Below are 10,505 nucleotides of genomic sequence, written 5' to 3' on the forward strand. Positions count from 1 at the left end.
TGCATTTTCATCGTATTTCCCAAAATTTTTACGTATTTCACATTAATTTTTCGTGGTTATACCAGGTTTTCCTCGAAATTTACCGATTTAACGCCATTTTTCATTTTTTCCACAATTTTTCATTTTTATATGGTCATATTGCTGACACATCCATGTGCTGTTTGATTTTGTGCCAGGATATTTGCGTATCTTATACAAAAACCTACTAAAATATCCTAAGACATGCCCTCTCCCCAATGATCAACATACGTGCATTTCGGATAGCATGAACGTGAAAAGTATCGTAACAATCGTTTTGTACCTGTATGAAACTGGAGACTCGATTTCATGCTTAAGATTCAGCAGAGGAATGGAGTACGTTGCACAAATCTTCATTCATCTAGAGGAGGGTTCCGAAGTAAGGTGGACATGTTTTATCGTTACAAACGAGATAGAAGTCCTCTGATAGCTGATAGGTAAGCCATTAATGATTGCAGGCAGATAGTGTTCTAAGTCACACACAGAACACTCCGCTTTATACGAGTTGAACGCAGGTTAATCAGCACAACTGATGCACTCTAAGAGAAAACCGGAAAAAATGGTTAAATGCCTGATAAATGACCTGCAGGCAACCTCTCCCTCTCTCCAGAAGGCATCACCAGTCTACCACTGTCATACCTCGTTACTACCCCATCTCAATCATAGCACCATCCACTTTCTGTCATCCATTAACGCAGATGCAAGGCAGTTTAGAGACAAATGCTTCTCTTTTTTGTCCAGGAAAGCATCAAAGACCGCAGTCAACCTGCATGTATCGCTATTACCTCAATAGATATACAGTAGAATGTTATTAAAAATACCATACAGCAACTAATTACAAGGTATTTCTTAGCTAACACCACACGGTTGTGATTGCTGAAGAGTACAAAGACGTGCATTGTAAATACTGTTTGTTAGGGTTTAAACAGCTAAACTGTCCTGCACGGGGTGAAGCACGCGATCCATTCTGTAGTTGTGTGTTGCAGTCACACAGCTGGTAATACAACGCTGTTTAGCTAAGGACACTTTATAAAAATCTATAAGGTGGTTGCCAGTAACATTGGGGTCACACCTGGGCCTGTGATCCGACATACATAAATCTATTACTCTGCATTTAGCGGTCATCGCTGTTAAAACATTCTATTTGAGCCATGTTATCGCTGTCAAAGGAAAATGACTGTTTTTCTGATTTCCGATGTTTTCATGTCAACTTTTTCTCATATTTTCTGACTGCCGCATATTCGTTTCCATGTACAGGAATTTTCCTTTGCCAGACAGAAGATACACAAGTACCCCCTCAATTTCTCTCTCATTTTGGGATATTTTCCCTCATTTTATACATATTTTACATCATTTTCATAATTTTATCGAGTTTGTCACTTCTGCCCATGTGATCATGTCATCACCTATCGCCACATATTCTAAAATTGATTGTAAATCTATTGCACCTGTCAACACCTAGCGCAAATACACTATCTTTCTCACTCGAATGCATCCTCCAATCACAACAAGTTTACTCTGTTATCTGTATGTCTGTGTCTGTGCATGTGTCGTGGATGGCTCCCGTGAGCTGGTATCCGACAGGCTGTTCATGTATAGTAACTCATGGTCTGCACTGAAATAACAAGGATAACGGAGCTATGGTGTCAAAATAATGAAAGCTGTTCTGTCTCCAAGTAAAGTAAACAACATCCTGATGCCCCTAGCAGCAGTGCAAGTTTAGAAGACCCAACCATACCTGTACAGATAATGGAAGAATCAACAGGGTCATTACCACAAACTTCAAGTGCAGCAACAGTCACCATGGAATCTTAAAACGTAGCTATCAAACCAATAACTACCATCCCCACGCATTCATCAGCAGCAGTGTCAGAAACTTCATCTGCTATTGAGCTTCCATCAGTGGTTCAAAACCTTTCACAGGTATTAGTCCTCCCCCCCCCCCCCCCGAATCTTCAGCAGTGCAAAACACTTACCCTTCTGATGGGTCTCCACAATCATCAGCAGTAACAGAGGCAAGCAGAAGAAGCACAAGAACCTGAAAATGCACAATGCCACAAAATTTTTGGTACCCAGCTGCAGTTCCAGAGCTAACTGCATTCAGAAACCTACACATACATTTCCTACAATTTCTAATTACAATTTAAAACAAAATAGTGACATCAGAACAAAGAATTTAGGAAATGACACTATAATATAATGGGTCTAAGAAAAAAATTGAGCCACTTGTCTGTTTGCATTAATGACAATGATGCAATGAACAATGCCCATATATTACGTTTTACTGAACATCATTTGAAGGAAAGGACTGAGATCATACAACTACATAAGTACAACATAGCAGCTTGTAACACTAGTAATTCAATGGTTAAAGGTGGAGTAATAATGGATGTTAAAAATAATATAATGTAAAAGTCTAAAGATGTAAGAAATTTTAGTGTTCATCAACATTTTGAGGCTTCTTGCACTGAACGCTATGTTAATACTCCGCCTATTTACGTGGTTACTGTTTACAGAGCTCCCACAGGAAAGCTTAGTATATTCCTGAAGCAAGTAGAATCATATTTAAATAGCCTGTTCTCAAAAACCAAAGAAATTATCATGCTTGGTGACTAATGTCAATTTTCTTACCTGTAACTATGCTACAACAGATTTTGAGAATGTAATGAGCTCTTTTAATCTGAGGGCAGTTGTTGACTTTCCCAAAAGAGTGACAAAGGACTGTACAAGTCTGATTGGCAATGTATTTGTAGACAGTAACAGAACGGATAACATGTGGGTAACACAAATCTCAAATGGCCTTTCTGACCAAGATGGGCAGCTGTTAAAAATGCGTGATGTAAGCTCTGCTAAAAAAGTAGTTTTATCAGTAGATCGTTTAGAATAATCAAGAGTGAGAATCTATAAATCTTCAGCAGACACTTGCAGCAGTTGTAATGGAATACAGTATGTAAGGCTAAAATGTAAATGATAAATTTAACCTATTCCTGAATGAATTTATTACACTTTTTGAAGCTGCATTTCCTAAGAGAATTTAAAAACATTCAACTTGAGTGACTACAGGAAACAGTGGTTCACCAAGGGAATTAAAACAGCCTGTAAAACAAAGAGAATTCTTTATGTTTCACTTAGAAATACTAACAAACCTCAGGATAGGGAGTGGTACAAATTATCCTGTAGCAGCCTTAAGAATCTATTTGAAAAAATCCAAGAGCATATTTATCAAATCTGAAATAGAAACTATTTGGAAAGTGGTCAACAGGGAGTCAGGAAAAGCTGCGCGGGATTAGCCGAGTGGTCTAAAGGCGCTGCAGTCATGGACTGTGCAGCTGGTCCCGGCGGAGGTTCGAGTCCTCCCTTGGGCATGTGTGTGTGTGTTTGTCCTTAGGATAATTTAGTTTAAGTAGTGTGTAAGCTTAGGGACTAATGACCTTAGCAGTTAAGTCCCATAAGATTTGACACACATTTGAACATTTTTTGGAGACAGGAAAAATTTCAAAAGATGCAAACAGTATCGAAGTGTGTCATAATGGAAACATGGAAAATTATAGTGAAATAGTTCCCAATATCTTCAACAACCATTTTGTGACAGTGGAGGATCAAACTGGTTGTAAAGGATCTATGCTTGAAGACATGAACCCTCTTCAAAAAAGCAGGGCAGCACTAATTAGTCAGATGCATATGCTTAATATAACAGCTGACGAGATTGAGAAAGTAATGAGCCAAATGAAATATAAACGTTCTTCTAGAGTAGATAACGTATCAAATAAAATACTGAAGCAGTACTCCAAATTCATTTCTGAAGTTCTCTGTCACATATTTAATGAATCTAGAAACCACGATACTGTCCCCAATAGACAGCCTCTGTCCAAAAAAGATGATAAAGTTGAGGTTTCAAACTACCAGCCAATTTTATTGCTAACAAGGCTTTCTAAAATCCTAGAGAAACTTAGGTTCAGGAGAATAATGGATCATCTTAATAAACAAAATATCCTTAATAAAAATAACTATGGCTTCCAAAAGGGTATTTCAACTGAACACACAATTTTCTCATTTGTCAATCATCTGCTCGAGTCTATAAACAATAAAATGTAATCAGCTGAAATCTTTTGTGATCTGTCTAAAGCATTCGACTCTGTACATTATGAAGACTGAGTGCTACGGTTTATGCAGTTAAGCAGGGGTGTTGTAAAGTAGGGATGTGGCTCGAATCATATCTAGATGACAGAAGGCAGAAGGTGATACTGAATAATTCTGCAGTGGTCTGACTAGGATACAGTGTAATGTGGAGTACCACAGGGCTCAGTGCTCGGTCCCTTACTTTTCCTAATCTTTATCAATAATATGACTTGGTGTAGGGCTCATATTTAGACGACAGAAAGCTGAAGGTGTTACTGAATAATTATGCAGTGGCACCCACCTGGTCTGAATGGGATACAGTGAAATGTGGAGTACCACAGGGCTCAGTGCTTGGTCCCTTACTTTTCCTAATCTTTATCAATAATCTGTGTAGGGCACAAAAAGCACACTCCACCCTATTTGGATATAACAGAAACATTATGATAGACAAAGTACCAAACTAAAGTCTAGGGAACTCTGTGATCATTGTATTCAAACAAGCTCTAGACTGGTTCACTTCTAACAGCCTGCCCCTCAATCTTAGCAAGATTCAATTCATTCAGTTTCAAACAGCAAACAAAAAACTGGAAAATATTTCTGTAAACTGTGGTGAGACAGAAAGACTGAGAGTGGAGTCTTCTAAATTTCTGGGATTACACATTTACAACACTCTATACTGTCAGTTCACATCACTGACCTATGTAAAAAACTGAATTCATTAGCATTTGCCATTTGTTCAATTTCATCTGTTTGTGGCTTGGGAACAATCAAACCTGCGTACTTTAGATATTTCCATTCACTTATGATGTGAGAAATCATGTTCTGGGGAAACCAGTAATGATCAAATATTTTCTATTGTGCAGAATAGGGTCATCAGAATTATGGGTAGAGTGCACCCTAGATTGTCTTGCAGAAATTTATTCAAACAGATGGAGATCCTCACCATGCTATGCCAGTATATTTTTCCACTAACGAGCTTTGTGAAGAAAAACCAGACAATGAACAGGGCAAACACTGAACATTATGATCATGATCCAACAAGTAAACATGATCTTCACAAAGACGTAAAAAATCTCAGGGTGGTACAGAATGGAAGACATTTTTCAAGCGTAAAAGTATACAATAAACTTCCAGTTCATATTAAATCAGTCACTGGGGATAAGACCGTATTAAAAAACAGCTAAAACTTTATCTTTTGAATACTTCTTTCTACTCTTTACAGGAATTTTTTGAATATTTCTAATAATTAGTGAAATGTGTTTAGTTTTAAACATTCCTATAATAATTACTAAGTAACACTGTATATCAGTTGTTGACAATGCATTTTATATGAATTAAAATGTAAGTCTTACGATTTGTTTGTGTAACAATAATTACTACTACAATTTAATGTTGTTGTTTGAACACTTGAACCACATGTATCTGATTACATGTGTTTTAAATTGTAAATCTGATGGCCATTTATATATGGTTATTATTGTAATAATCTAACATATTCTAGATCCTAATGATGCACTCACATAAAGGATCTACAGAACTCGAAAATAAATAGATAAATAGTAATAAATAAATATATAATTGCAATTGTCATCAGATTATTTTTGTCATGGCATTGCTGTTGTTAAGACATCCCAGATGCCTTATACTAAAGCTGCATTAAAACAATATATCAACATGCAAGAAGGATACCATATACCATTCCATTCTTGGTCTTATATGGTTTCTCAGTAACTATTAGGTGAAAATCATGGGGAATAATATCAAGAATTCCATCCATCACACACCACAAAATTAAAAAAAATAGTCAAATCATCAGTAAAATGTAATTTGACAATGTTATTGAAAGGGACATGGTTGTTTGTATTTGTGTGTGTCTGAACAAATGCAAATGTTAATGTTTGCAACTACTGTATCAGAATGAAATGTGTACAATTATAAAAAGTGTACAACATGAAATACAGTTCATAACATGGATTTATATGTTTTTATTTATTATGTCTATGTACCTGCATATTATGATTCAGTAAGGCTTATTATGTAATGAGATTTGGAACTCTGGTAATTGAATAACACGAAACGCTCATGTTTCGATGTTTTACTGTTGTAGTAAAGTATACTGAGATTAGTATAGAGACATGTTTACACATTTTAATGCAATCCATTTTCCTACAAAACTATATGGAACAGCCACTATTCAAAAACAATTAATGAGCTTTCCTTAGCGACTTGCTACAGATATTATGTTTATGTCTTCATGTTTCTCTTTCATTGCCCTTTTCTGTATCGTACATCTTTCCCAAAGCATCTCCAACTATCCCTACAATTTGTTTGAAAATCTGAACTGTGAAGAAGACAGCAGAGAAATTTTCTGTTTTAAATACTTTCATAAAAAAGTAAGCTTCATAAAGTACAAAACAGTAGTTTGAATTACCCTAGTGTGACGAGTTTGAAGAATTCCACAGATAAGTTTACAAGTGTGATATCCCCTCCCTGGTAATGAAAAATGGTGATTAATCAGAAAAAAAGAAAAGTAGTTTTCAGAAAAGATTCTAGAGTGAGAAATCTGGAGGTATGTAATATTTCTTTGTTTATGTCCTTCTGTGGGGCTATAAATCGAATCAGTAATTTTGAATGGGTAGATGGACCCTATGATTACATAGTCCACCATCATAAAAATAACAATTTATGAAATGATAGACCCAGAAACTGACTTAACATGTGTTTGTGCTGCTACAAGAATTAACTTTGGCAGTTTGTTATCTTTGAAGCTACTCTCAGTTGTCGAGTATCTGATTTTTCTTATGAATGTGTATCTGTGTTGCCCGAAATAAAAAGTATTTCATTACACTACATTTCTATGTATTTTATGTAATACCCATACAACAGGAGATTCCAACAATGAAGAAATAAGTATAGAAGTGAACAAGTTATGTTGTGGACAGTTTAATATGGTGTCTTGGAAATAAAGGTTTAGTGTCATCAGTGACAGGAATCGAGAATGTCGGGATGAAATCCAAAATTTTAGGCTCTTCCTCCTGCAATGCAAAAAGTGAACACAGTACAGTGCAAAGAGCCAAACAGTGAAACAATAGACAACCCCATTTCAGCTCAATGAGCACAAACAAAAATGCCAATTACACATTATCTTGTATTTGATCTTCCTGTTATGGCAGGAGATGACGTTAAGCAACAGCGAATTCTTCTATCTTGTGACTGCACCAAGGAGCAACGGACTGCCTTTATGTCAGCTCCAGTAGCTCTTCTCCAATGCATGTCCAGTTATGGGCCCTACTATTCAAATCTAACCAACCAGAAATTTGGTTCATGGTCACAGGAAATATTTTCGTTCACCAACAATTCTCCAATAATCATGAACAATTTACGCTAAGGATCAGCAGTTTAAACTAGTGGGTGGTGGCATCAGACATTATTGTGCACCACATCCTCGGGCTTACACTGCTATGAAAGCTGAATTAATTAATCATTGCACTAAATTGCCAAATCGAAGGCTCAGAGAGGTGCTTTACTAAGAAAAAAGATGCAACAAAATCCCCTCGTAATTTTGGCAGCACCTACAAGGTGTGATAGACATAATTACAGTTTCAGACAATTTGAGCTGGCTTATTTGGCTATAATCGTAAATGTAGTGGATGAAAATCAATCAATAAACAAATTGCTAACAGTGGCCAGTGAAATATACACAACATTGTAGATGCTAGCAAAAGTGGCTGTGACATCATTGGTAGACAACACACCTGCCAACTCTAAACAATGGACACCAAATTCGCCCAAAGAGACGACACAGGATGGCATCTCCACCACTACACACCACTTGCCCAATTGCTGTGAAGGGCTTTGTAGTTTACATGTTACTGTTAAATAGGTAGCCAGATACCCTTTAAGGAAGAAAATGAAATTAGTGTTTAACATCTAGTAGACAATGAGGTCAATAGAGACAAAGGACAAGCTGGGATTGGGGAAAGATGTGGAAAAAATTGGCAACACAGTGTTAAAGGAACCTTTCTGCTATTTGCCTTAAGACAATTTAGAGAAATCAAGGAAAGCTAAATCAAGATGGCTAGACTTGGATTTGAGCCATCGCCCTTGCAAATGTGACTCCAGTGTACTAACTACTGCATTACCATGGTTGGTGACAGTTTTCTGCATAGCAGGAACAAGGAGGACCTAGCAAACAGCTGAGATCCTGACACACTACAGTGCTACAATGTCAATATTACCAGCAGTCTGGGGTTGGTATTATGGAAATTTTGGACAACAAGCTTGAAAATGAACAAATCTATGTACCTATCTAAACGACAGTTGTGACCTGGATTAGGCGTAACAGATCGCAAACTGAACAAAAAATGCCGCCAGCCACAGAAGCAAGATAAACAACATGCAGAACATCACCACACGGCAGGAAACAAACTGCGCTGCAACAGTTGGTACATCTACAATAGCAGTACGACATATACACAAGCTGCACCGACACTTCTGCAGCTGGGACATCCAAGTGTTTTCAGTCGTTGTCTATGTCAGACAAACACGTACTTGAGCTTTCTAATTGACACCAGCTTGGATGTAAGCATGCTCCCAGCCTTGTGCACACCTGACAGTAAGCCAGATGAACGTTTGCACCTGATGAAGGTCCGCAACTCTGTGATCGAAATCTACAGCCACAAGCTACTAACTATCGACTTAGGTCTCACCATCCCCTTGAAATGAAGATTTGTATTCGCCAAGTTTTTTATTAGACGCCCACTTCCTTGCTCACTATGCATTAACAGCGAATTTGAGGAAAGCAAGATCACAGGACACATTCGTTTGCAGCACAATAACCAGAATGTGGAGAGACTCTGTGTATGGCACAATTTACTGGATTATTGACAAAGCCAACTCCTACAACAGCCTACAGAAGAAGTCTCATATTGATTTACGGATAATGGCATAGTGTAGCGGCTTCAGACACATCATTTGCATCATATTTGTATCACATCCAGCCAAATCATTCCACAGCATTTTCGCATAATTGCCCCAGAGCGCCTAGCAAAAATGAAGGCCATATTCGAAGAAATGCTCCAAGATGGAGTAACCTATCGTGCTCACAGCCGGTGACCTTTACCTTTGCACCTCAATCATAAGAATGACAGCTCATGGTGCCACTATGGTGGTTGTGGCCCTTTAAACGTCAGGACTGTTCCACACAGGTACCCTTAACCAAACGTTCAAAATTTTACATGTTCATTAGCTGGCTCAAAACTATTCAGCATCACTGACTGTAGTAAAGCGTACAACTAAATATATATTGCATATTATGGCATTTCAAACACGGTGGTAATTTCGCTCTTTAGCCTATCTGAATTTTCATTTATGCCATTTCTTCTAAAAAATACAGCACAGAAATGCCAAAATTTTGAAGATAAGGTGTTGAAAGAACCTTTTCACAGGGGTGGAGAGATGAAGGGGAGAGTGTCGTGACTATAGAAAAGTGTACATAGGAACACATGATGTTTCCAGTCGGTGTTTCAATCTAGTGACCAATTTTAGAGTCAAATGAAGGGGTATTCACTAAGACCGAAGACTCTAGCTTTTTCTGTTGTTTATGTTCTTGTGGGAAATCAGGTTTTTTGTGCAACATTTGTAAGTATTTCTAATTTTCTAGTTATACATATTAACTGTTGTTCAACATATTAAAGCTCCTTGGAACATATTGTTAATTATTTAGTTACAGAATTTCATGATGAGTGACATACTATGTATTTTTAAAACTAGTTATATAATGTGCTGACGATGAAGTCACACTTTATCATTTGTGCATCATCTTGTACCTTGAAATGGGAGAATGTATTCTACTATGGAAAATGTGATATTTCCAAATGAACTGAGTTCTTTAATGTATCAAATATTTTACTAGCCTTGAAGCAGAAAATTGTTTTAGTTTCCAATAGTTTCTGTTTCAAAATAAATTTTACTTGTAACTAGTTTTTGATAAAATTTCTCCTGAACTTGATTTCATTTGCTGATTCTTAGGGTGTAACAGATAGACTATTATACTCTAGTTATAATTACTTTGTGATTGGTGGATTTCAGTGGTGGGGGCCAAAGTTCCCAGCATGCAGCCAGTAACACATCACAAGGTGCTGCATGTACTCACATGTACAAAACATTCAAAAAATAGCCACATGTGGTGCTCAAGAAAGAACTACAATTGGACTGACATGCTGAAATGTCAGTCATAAAGTAATTTTAATTGGAGCATAAATGAAGCAGTCACAATATTTTCTTAATTCGAAAACCTTTAAATTTCAATTGAATGTTTCTTCCTAGGAAGATGACCATGTTGCAATGTGGACCACTTTTTTCACATT

Source organism: Schistocerca serialis, chromosome 6 (assembly GCF_023864345.2).
Source record: "Schistocerca serialis cubense isolate TAMUIC-IGC-003099 chromosome 6, iqSchSeri2.2, whole genome shotgun sequence".
NCBI lineage: Eukaryota > Metazoa > Arthropoda > Insecta > Orthoptera > Acrididae > Schistocerca > Schistocerca serialis.